This window comes from Galeopterus variegatus, unplaced genomic scaffold, assembly GCF_000696425.1.
Source record: "Galeopterus variegatus unplaced genomic scaffold, G_variegatus-3.0.2 Scaffold73, whole genome shotgun sequence".
In the NCBI taxonomy this organism is placed as follows: Eukaryota; Metazoa; Chordata; class Mammalia; order Dermoptera; family Cynocephalidae; genus Galeopterus; species Galeopterus variegatus.
In genome coordinates, this window is record NW_007726184.1 from 453,465 (window position 1) to 463,717 (window position 10,253).

Consider the following 10,253-nt stretch of genomic DNA (forward strand, 5'->3'; position numbering starts at 1 on the left):
CCGGGGTGCGCTGGCTCGAGTCCGGGACGCCTGCCTGCCGGGGCGCGGGGCTCAGGGCGGGCCCGACCCGTATGCCTGGGTGAGTCCGGGGCCACGGGGTGGCATCCGGCAGAGCCTGCGGCGCTGGCTCCCGCTTGGGGACGGGCGAGCAGGCGCAGCCCGCGCGCCGCAGCTTCGGTCCCCGTGGGGCGGAGCGGCCTGCCGGGGAGGTGGGAGCGGCTTTGCGGCCTCCTCTCCACGTGGCCGGCGGGCGCAGGGGCAGCAGTGCACGGCCGCCGTCGGCCGCTCGGCCCGCCTACCCCAGAGGGGAGGAAACCGAAGGGACGGGCCCCGGGCACACATGCGGGAGACCCGACCATGGCCTGGGCGCTTCCCCACGCCTGCAGACATCCGCCGGCTCCTCGGAGCCCGGTTTGTGGCTGCCCGTCCAGCGCTCATTGCTAACGAAATGTGGACAGGGTGGCCACTTACCGGGCGGCCTCTCTAGTGCTTTAGAACGGGCTGGAATTATGTGCAGATTCTCGGTGCTGGTAGAAAACAGTTTGTTGAGTGGCTGAATGACCCCAGGAGATCCTGGGGGAGCCCTGAAACCCTCAGCCACCAAGTGGCTGGGCTGGCCTGGGTTCATTCTTTTATTTATTCAACAGGTAGAAGTGTGCACCTGGTGCTGTGGTCCTGACGGGACAGGGTGGTGGCATGAGAGGTGGGCTTTAGGAGCACAGTTAAGGCCTCTGTGGAGTGGGGTGTGGGAGGGCAGTGAGGAGCCGGAGGGGGCCCCAGCATAGATCTCCTTCCCAGGCAGCCACGTCGTGCCCTGCAGGCCTGCCTGCCCTTCCTGGAATTCTTATCTGCTCCCTCAAACCTAGCGTCTCAAGGGAGTTGGGGAAGCTGCAGAAGGATGTGGTCTTTCCGCATTCCAGCTCCACCTGTGGGGTGTACTGGGCCTAGGTCTGTGCCACCTTGGGGCAGACCCTGAGCCAGGGCCTGAGTAGTCCCCCGGGATTCAGCTGTGACTGTGTTGAAGATAATCTGGTCTGGGAGCTGGTAGGAAGGTGGGAGGGGGACCCTGTGGCTTCAGAAGTTTGGGTGGGCAGAGCTGTAGTGAGGCAGGCTCTGCTTGCAGCCTGGAGTGGGTGTACTCTCCTCCCCACCCCTCCAGCAGGGGAGGGGTACAGGGCCAGCACCTGGCATCTCACGGCTCCAGGAGCAGGTTGCTGTGCCTTGGGTCTTGTGAGACCTGAGTCTGGTGTCTGTGTACATTGGGTTGCAGGCTTTGGTGGTGTACAAAGAGCTGCGGGCCCATGGGATGAGTTGCTGTTTGCTTGCCTGAGGAGGTTGGGAAGGACTGGCAGAGGGCTAGGCTGTATAGGGCTCTGGAGGGTGAGCAGGGGCTCGCCAGATAGAGAGGTGGGGAGTGCACCAGCGGAGCATGGGGGATGGTGCCTCGAGTGGCCATGCAAGCCGGGATAGGCTTGCAGCCTCAGCTGGGCAGGGAGGCTCACTGGAGGAGCTGAGGGTCCCACTCATCTGCACATGAGAATGGCCTGTCCAGGAGCCCCAGCAGTGCGAGGCCCCTATGCAGAAGGAAGGATGAGGAGATGGAGGAGGATGGAGTTTGGATGGTGGGGCCTTCCGGGCCAGGAGTATTGTCCTTGCAGAAGGGCAGCACGTGGTGTTCCAGCTGTTCCTGCTGTTTTCCTCTCTGGTGCGAGTGGAGGGCTGGGCACTGGACAGGAGTCTGTACCTCGGCTTTTAGGGCCGAGCAGCTATCCTGACGGAGGACTGTGTGCATCTTGTTGGAGGTACCCAGGATGCTGGCTTTGGCCTGTCAGCCCACAAGAAGCCTCACTGTAGAGCTGTGGTCACTGGAAGTGTTTTCTGTGGTTGCACTTCTGGTCACCACACTGGCCAGGCTGGGGTTAGGGAGGGCAGTGCAGGCCTGCAGTGCCCTGAGGCCGGCTAGTGTGTCCACCTCTGGCCACTGCTAGCCCCATGCGCAGCTCTAATGAGCAGCTCCTTGGCAGCCACACGTAGCTGGCCAGCCCCAGGGGCCACATGTGTCCTTGCCCAAAGCCACTGACGGATCTGAAGACCGCTAATTGAGACTGAAGAGGAGGAGGGTGGGGAAGGTCCACCATTCCATACAGAGCCTGTTGTATGCTAGATGCACACACAGAGGACTTTACATGTATTAACTAGCTCGTGTGGACATCACAGTAATCAGTGGTGCAGATGGAGAAACTGAGGCAAGGAGAGGTTAAGTAATCTGCCCAGGGTTACAATGGACTCCAGGGCCTCAGCTCTCACCATTGTACTACACTGCCTGGACTCCCAAGCCTCTTGAACCTGAGCCAAACAGATCTACTTGAGTTGGGCTGCTCATCATGCCAAGAGCCAATCAGGGAGACAAAAACAGTGCAGGGAAGAAGGGTTTTGTTTATGGCTGAGATAACAGATGAGCAGAGCAGCAGTGTCAGCCACCTCCCCGACTGACTGAAGTTTAGAGTTCTGAAAAGAAAAAAGGAAATGCTTACATGCAGGGAGGTGGGGGGGAGTGTTGCTTTGCCTCCCATGGGTTTGTCACCCCGCTTACCAGGGGTGACAGAACCACAGAAGATTACTCAAAGCCCATCTCTTTTGAGCAGTGAGAACCCCCGAAGAGGTTAATTTCCCACCCGCAAGAGAGAGGCATTCCTTCCATTTGGGAAATTAATCATGAATTGGGGTTTTCTTCCTGCATTTATTCTCCAGACCAGGAAGTTACAGGAAGAGAACATAGGTGGGGTTATAGTTTAACAATATAGGCTGGTAACATTCAATAAAACAAGCAAAATGACATTCTCTAAGGCAGTTTAAGTGATCCATCAACAAAAGCTTGATCTCAGCAAACATTCCTTCTCCCTACACAGCGTCCCGGTATCTTTACATATCAATCAGTAACTTGTCTGTCTTTGAACCAGCAACCTTGCTGTGTTACAATTCTTTATCTTACAACAGAGACTATAGCCTGGGGAAAATTTCCTGTTTTTTGCAAGGTCAACATTTTATATGTACTTTTACGAAGTTAGACTAAACCTGAAAGTACAAGAAACCAGGCCCTGTGAAATGTATTTGCTTTATAGTATACGTCACAGGGCAGTGTCACAGAGTCCGCATGTGGCTCGAGTTTGTGGTCAGGATTCTGTGATGAACAGGGTTCCCTGATGTCATGGGGTCTGTGGTCTGTGAGCCTCAAGTCCCTCCCTGGTGTTATCTCAAGGCTGGAAAACTCACAATGACCTTAGCCAAGCATCACTAGAGCTATAAAGTGCGTGACTCATACTCTTAACTAACGTGCATGTCTAACACAGTCTTCTCTGAGCAAGAGCACAGATTAATAATCAACTGAGCCTCTCTTTGGAATGCTTTTGTTAGAAAAGTTTGGCCAGGAAAGCAGGAGGACAGGAGGAGACTCAGCTTTTGCTCTTAACCCATAAGTTTACAGAGGCTGTGGACAGGAACAAGGAGAAATTTTTCAAAGCCACACTTATGGGGCCTGGTTTCACTCTCGCAGCTCCACTTCCCAGATTTGGCTCCCCAGCTGCACACCTGTGCACCTGTGTGACCACCAGGGTGAGGAGCAGAGAGTGACCGTGGCCCTTCTGTGGACCCCTCCACATCCCCTGGGGGCCCCTGGGAGTGGTGCAGGTGGCCAGTTGCAAGGCAGCTGGTGGTGTGCGTGGGTGGGCGAGGAGGCTTCGGGGGGCAGTGCCCAGGCCTCAAGAACCACCCTGCAGGCCTTGCAGCCCCTCTCCCAACACAGGCTTTCCTTCCCTCCTCGTCCTCTTCTCTTTCTGCCTGCGTTGGTTTAAATAGGGAACTTTCAAGTAAAGGCAAACATGATCATCTGAATGAATCACAAAGCAGCTTTTCTGGAGGTGCTGTTGCCTTGCAGATTGAATTCTTGGTTGGCTTTTTGGGTGTTTGTGTCCAGGGTCCTTTTCTTTCTGTAAAGGAAACTGCCAACTAAGAAAACAAGGAAGTGGTTTGTTTTAAATGACCCTCTCCTCAGTAAAGCAAAATTATCATCTTGGTGAGGGTGGAGGTAGGAGAGGGGAGGTGGAGTTTTAAAGGGGAAAAGACCCCCATCTGGATCATAGACCAGACTTAACAGGGGGCTGGTTACTTTCAGGCATGTAGAGTAACTGGAAAGACAATCTGCTTTAGTGGAAGGGTGCAGGCCACCGTGGTGGCAGCTGGGGCTCAGAGTGGGCTGCACAGAGGTGGGGCTGCCGCCTGTTGGGGGGGGATGTGATGCCTGTCTTCTGGGTCTAAAGGCCAGTGTGACTCATGGAGCTTTCTGCAAACCTTCCTGCCTGGGCTTCTGCCTGCTGTGGATGGGATCCCCAGCCTGATGGCTATGCTGAGACCAGTGGGCAGGTCAGCGTGCCCCTCCATCTGGGGTTCCCTTCTCATTTGCTTAGCAAACCTGCCTTCCTCAGAGGAAGGGAAGTGAGTGCTATGGCTGGGGGCAGGCTGGTCTTTGGAGTTCCAAATGCAGTGTGTGCACGTGCGTGTGTGCATATGCAGAGTCCAACTTGCCAAATCCTCCATGCTTGTCTGATACAAGCTCGTGGCCATGAGCTTTTATCTGAGGCCAGCAATAATGTTGCTGTATTTCTGTCATCGGGCCTCTCTGCATCCCTATTTGGTTTAATTTGCACAACTACACATCTCATTTAAATTCGTACCTAATTCTGTGAAGTTCTGGAGATGTGAAACGTTGATGATGGTGGGTGTTGCTCGTGTCTGGATGAGTGTTTGGGTGACCACAGCCCTGGGTCTGGGCCTCAGCCATGTCCTGGAGTTGCTGCTTTGATCTCCACCGCCCTCTCCCCCAAAGCCAAGGAGAAGGGAAAGACTTTCTTCGAGTGGCCATTATATGTTGGCCAATTTCCCTGTTATCTCGTTTGGGTCCCACAAGGCAGGGAGTGTCCCCTTTCACAGAAGAGAAAGTGAGGTCACATGGCAGGCTCAAAGCCAGACGTGACCGTCAACTTTTAGTGGTTCCTTCTCTGGACCAGGGATGCATGGGCCTCTTACGATATAGAACTGTTTCTCCAGGGAGAGCTGGCTGAGATCAGAGCTGGGGGGCCAGAGGTCAGTTACGGCTGGCACAGCAGGGGAACAGGACAGGAGAAGAGGGGGGGTGGGTGGCAGATGGGACAGAAAGGGTCTGTGTTGTGGAGGCCCCTGGGAGGCAGTAGACTGTGTCCCTTCCGGAGTAAGTCCTGGAGAGCGGGCCAGCGGGCCAAGGAGTCACCCCACCCGCAATCTTGCTCAGCAGTGGTGAGCGTGGTCATAATGCCGGAGTCTCCATCTGAAGCCAGCTCTGGCTTCGGGGCTAGGAGTGGCTCCTGCACCAGGCAGGCATCTTCCTGGAGACAGGAGAGACAAGGCTGTCCCTGGGGGCACTCTGAGCTGTGGGTGCTGGAGGTCACCGCTGTAGAACTGCCGCTTTCTTCTGGGCCCAGCTGTCTTTATGGATGTGTTTGGTAGAGGGACCACAGCACCATGCTGGGACCCTGGAATCAAGGCAGGCCCTGCTGTGATTGAGAAGATAAAGTAACCTTGGCTGGAACTTCAGGAACTGTCCAGCAGGCATTTGCTCTCTCCCAGAAAGAGTGGGGTGTGGGGCTCTGAGCTTGGCTGGCCCCAGGGGACTGGGTGACGATGGCACAGCCTCTAGACGAAGCCTCTCTGAGCCCACCACACCTCCCCAGCCTGGGGATGTCCCCATTCCTCTGTAATTCCCTAAACCTGACCACCTGGGTTCTAGGCAAGATGAGACTGGCTCCTGGCTGTGAGACCACCTGGCCCCGAGGTGTCCACCTCCTCTCCCAAAGCCTTGTTTTCTCCCTGGTGTCTCCTAGGAATCTTGGAGACATCTAACTTTTAAAGCCCTCACCTGGCTGAGCAGGGAGCTGAGTTCAGGACTGTGTTGGTGACAGTGCCTTGGTGGGGTGGGGCCGTGCTGTGGGTGAAATGATAGCCCAGGGCGTCTCTTTCCACACGGCACACCCTGCCCTGTTCATCCCCTTTCATAGATGAGGAGAGAAACTTCCTGCCCGAACTGTGAGGCTGGGCTGTTCACCTATTGCAGGCTCTGCTGGCCCCTCAGCTGCCTGCCTGCCAGCCCCAGCCTGCGGGCCATGTGGGAGCAGCCCCAGGTCAGCTTTGGTAACAACCCCTTCCCTCTCAATGACTAAGCTTTAAAAAGAGCATCAGACGAGAGTGCAGGGGATAAGCAGTGGGGGGATGAAGGCTGAGCCAGGCCTTCTGGAGCAGCCTCTGGGACACCAGAGGCCCAAGGCCTGGGGCAGGTGAGCAGCAGGAGACTGTAGGTCTTGGAGGCTGAGGCCCTGGGGAGGGGCCACAGACTGTGTAACTGCAAACCCCAAGTTATCTGGTGAGGAGGCTCCCTACCTCTTCATGCCACCCTCTCGCAGTCTGCCTTTTTATCAGCACCACGCTCTCCCATGTGAGCTAAGCAGCCAGCACTTGGCTGGCTTTTTTTTTTTTTAACTATTCTATTGAGATATATTCCACATGCCATAAAATTCACCCATTAAAATGTACAGTTCAGTGGTTTTAGGCATATTCACAGAGTTGTGCAACCATCACCATAATCTAACTTTAGAACATTTCAACACCCCCAAAAGAAACTCCATGCACGTCACTAGTCACTTCCCATTCCTCCCATCCCCCCAGTCCTAGGCAACTCTAATCTACTTTTTGTCTTTATGGATTTACATGTTCTGGACATTTCATATAAATGGAATCACACACTATGTGGTCTTTTGCGACTGCCTACTTTCACTTGGCATAATGTCTTCATGAGTCATTCACGTTGTAGTGTGTATCAATGTTTCATTCCTTTTTATGGCCAAATAATATTTCATTGATTTAGTTATGCCACGTTTTATTTGTTTATTTGTTGAGACTTGATTTGTGACCTAACATGTGGTCCATCCTGGAGAGAGTTCCATGTGCTGATGAGAATGAATATTCTGTAGTTGTTGGATGAAAAGTTCTGTAGAATCTGCTAAGTCCGGTTGGTCTAACATGTAGTTTAAATCCTGTGTTTCTCTGTTGATTTGTTGCCTAAATGAACTGTCCAGTGATGAGAGAGGGGTGTTCAGGTCCCCAACTATTATTGTGCTGAGGTCTCTTTCCTTAGGTGTAAGTGTTTCCTTTATATATCTGGGTGCTCTGGTATTGGAGATATATATATATATATATGTTATGTCTTTTTGCTGGATAGATCCCTTTATCATTATATAACGGCCTTCTTTGTATCTATTTATGGTTCATGGTTTAAAATCTATTTTATCTGGTATAAGGATAGCTGTTCCTTCTTGTTTTTGGCTTTCATTTGTGTGCTATATCTTTTTCCATCCTTTCATTATTAGTCTGTGGGTGTCTTAACAGGTGAGGTGAGATTCTTGTAGACAGCATAAAGTTAGGTCTAGCTTTTTAATCCAGTCAGTTTGTGTCCTTTGAGTGGAGAATTTAATCCATTTACATTTAGGTGGTTATTGAAAGGTATTGCCTTACTCCTGGTATTTTGTTGATTGATGTTTGGATGTTTTAAATATCTTTTGTTACTTTCTTCCCCTTTTGTTTGTCTTTGGTGTTTGTTATTTTTTTTTGTGATGGTAAGATTTAGTTTCTTTCTCTTTCTCCTTTGCATTTTTGCTCTACCAGTGGGTTTTGTTCTTTCTCGTGCATTCTTGGTAGTGATTATTGGTTTTTGGATTCCAGATGCAGGACTCCCTTGAGGATTTCTTGCAGGACTGGTCATGTGGTGGCAAACTCCCACAGTTTTTGTTTGTATGGGAAATAGACTATTTCTCTCTCATTTCTGAAGGATAGCCTTGCTGGGTATAGTATTCCTGGCTGGCGGTATTTTTCTTTTTAGTATCTTTAATATGTCTTCCCATTCTCTTCTGGCCTGTAGTTTCTGTTGAGAAGTCTGTTGTTAGGCTGATGGGGACCTCCTTATGGATGACTTGATGCTTTTCTCTAGCTGCTTTTAGGATTCTCTCTTTGCCTTCGCGTTTTGCCAGTGTGACTATAATGCGTCTTGGAGAGGACCCTTTTGAATTGAATCTGTTTGGACATCTTTGAGCCTCCTGGATCTGAAGGTCTGTGTCTCTCCCTATACCTGGTAACTTTTCTGCTATTATTCCATTGAATAGGCTTTCCATGTCTTATCCATTCTCCTCCCCTTCTGGAACACCCATGATTTGAGTGTTTACATGCTTAAGGTTGTCTGCTAGCTTAGATTTTCTTCATTTTTAAAAATTCTTTTATTTATTTATTTATTTATTTATGTCTGCCTGGGTTATTTCAAAAAGACTGTCTTCAAGATCAGAGATTCTTAGGGTTGCGATCCCGTTGCCAGTCCCCGGTGCGGGCGCGACACTGAGGGTTGCGATCCCGTTACTGGTCAGTAAAAAAGACAAAAAAAAAAAAAGATCAGGGATTCTTTCTTCTGCTTGCTCTAACCTGCTGCTTAAGCTTTTGGTTGTTTTTTATTTTATTGAATGAATCCTTCAGTTCCACAGGATCTGCTACATTCTTTATAAGGTATTGATCTGTGTAAATTTCCTCCTTCGTAACCTAGATAGTTTTTCTCATTTCATTGTGTTGTTTAATTGAGTTTTCTCGTATCTTGTTGAGTTTCCTTACGATTGTTGCTTAAAATTCCTTTTCAGCCATTTCAAGGGTTTCCTGCTCTATGGGGTCTGGTGCTTGATAATTACTGTATTCCTTTGGTGGTGTCATATTTTCTAGTTTTTTTATATTTCTAGTATCTCTACATTGATATCTGATCCTCTGGTACAGTGGTCGGTTCTTCTATTACTCTGGAGTGGGCTTTGAGGAGAGAGACTTCCTCCTGTAGATGTGCTTTATATCGGCCTCTGAGTAGGGTGTTTTAGTATTGGTTCCAGGTGGACACAGTAGTGTAGTCTCTGTGTGGGTACTTTGGAGTTGCATGTGAGTGCCTCTGTGGCCTAGGCCCTGGGACACTTATTGATTCCTTGCTGAGATTAGTGACACTGTGTTGGGTCATTGAGGATGTGAGTGAGCTCTCAAGTTCTTGGGAGAAGCACCTGGGTGCTCTGTTGCTCTTTGGCTGGGGTGGGTGACCATGGGTGGGTTTGTTGGCACCACAGCTAGTATCCTGTGGCCCTAATGGGTGCACTGGGGTATACTGGAGCTCCTCAGTGTGAATGGGTAACCCTGGGTAGGGTTTGGCTTTACTCTTTCCTACAGGCAGAGGCTCATCCTGGGACCTTGCTTCTCCCACTTAGCAGGTGGGTTGGTTGTAACTGGGAATTTTCCTCCTTAGTTTGTTTGGGGATCCTGGGTTTTTGCACCCTTGGGGGGTTCTGCATTTGTCTCTCCCCAGATCGAGGAAGTCACATGGGCTGCACATGTACCTCCCACCCCATTTGTGCTACCGTGTGTAGCAGCATAGTTCACCCTGTGGGTTGGGCTACTGGGTCTCAGGTTTGCACCCGCACCTGCTTCTCTGGGCTCCACTGGTGACACTCCTTGTGTCAATGCAGTCAAGTTGTCAGTGAACCACCTGCATGATGGCAGTGGCCACTGTGGTGACGATGGCTGCTGCCATGGTGGCAGACTGCCCTTGTGGTGGTGGTGGCTGTGGCAGCAGCAGACCAACTGGGTACCCCATGTTCCTGCCACCTGTCGATGGGGAATGCCCTTGGCTCTTGAGGTCCCCATCACAATCCTATTTTTAATGTGAAAAGTTTTTAGCTATTTAAATATGCAACAGTAGGGGGTTAGTTGTATTTTGGAACATATATATACACAGTAAAACAGGGTTTTCAACTTCAGGCACTACTGACATTTCATGCTGGATATGTTGTGGCAGGCTGCCCTGTTCAGCAGCATCCCTGACCCCTACCCACTGACACCAGTAGCACCCCCTGCCCCAAGATGTGACAACCAAAAACATCTCCAGACATCACCAGATAGTTCTTGAGAGTCAGACTCCCTGGTTGAGACCTCCACTGTAAGGTACAGGCATTAGAATGTTTTGAAGACTGTTGAAGTGAGAAAATGATCCCCACGTTAAGTGAAAGTAGCAGAGCAAGGGCCGGCCCGGTGGCGCACTGCTACAGTGCGCCGCTTGGGAGTGTGGCGGCGCTCCCGCCGAGGGTTCGGATCCCACATACAGA

The 10,253-nt window shown here is 51.2% G+C and overlaps 1 protein-coding gene across 1 annotated transcript in view; it reads left to right on the forward strand.

Annotated features, from left to right (window-relative positions):
• The first annotated feature begins 6 nt into the window (after positions 1-6).
• Positions 7-10,253, forward strand: part of BID (BH3 interacting domain death agonist) — a 22,994-nt gene continuing 12,747 nt past the window's right edge. The window contains exon 1 of the mRNA XM_008578174.1: positions 7-79. The gene's annotated coding sequence lies outside the window, so the exon portion shown is untranslated. The remainder of the gene's footprint in view (positions 80-10,253) is intronic.